The sequence below is a fragment of the Ictidomys tridecemlineatus genome, chromosome 10 (genome assembly GCF_052094955.1).
Source record: "Ictidomys tridecemlineatus isolate mIctTri1 chromosome 10, mIctTri1.hap1, whole genome shotgun sequence".
NCBI classification, from domain to species: Eukaryota; Metazoa; Chordata; class Mammalia; order Rodentia; family Sciuridae; genus Ictidomys; species Ictidomys tridecemlineatus.
Window position 1 is genome coordinate 54708383 of NC_135486.1, and position 364 is coordinate 54708746.

General features: G+C 33.2%; 1 non-coding gene across 1 annotated transcript; it reads right to left on the bottom strand.

Moving 5' to 3' along the window:
• On the bottom strand, positions 1-110 carry LOC144367674 (U6 spliceosomal RNA). The gene has a single exon (XR_013427211.1). It is a non-coding gene; the product is annotated as a U6 spliceosomal RNA (small nuclear RNA).
• Between the last annotated feature and the right edge of the window lie 254 nt (positions 111-364).

A 364-nucleotide genomic window follows, 5' to 3' on the forward strand; every position in this document is an offset into this window, starting at 1 on the left:
TTTAACACGTAACACTTCATCAATTTGTGTGCCATCTAATCTTCTGTATTGCCATGCTAATCTTCTCTGTATTGTTCTAATTTTAGTATATGTGTTGCCTAAGAGAGCATTGGTTTTTTTAATCCTTTATATGGTACCTAAAAAATTAATGTATGCTTTTATATTTGCATTTTTATGGAAAGCTTTGTTTGAAGTAATGTGCCACTACTTTGGGTTACAATCTATAACCTAGCTGTCATTATCATCTTGATGTTCATGGAATAAGATTAAATGATTTACGGATGAGCATTTTCATGGCTTTCTCCCTAAATAATCCTGCCCAGAGCTGAAGCACCCTAGCAACTGAGAGAAAAATAATTGTGTG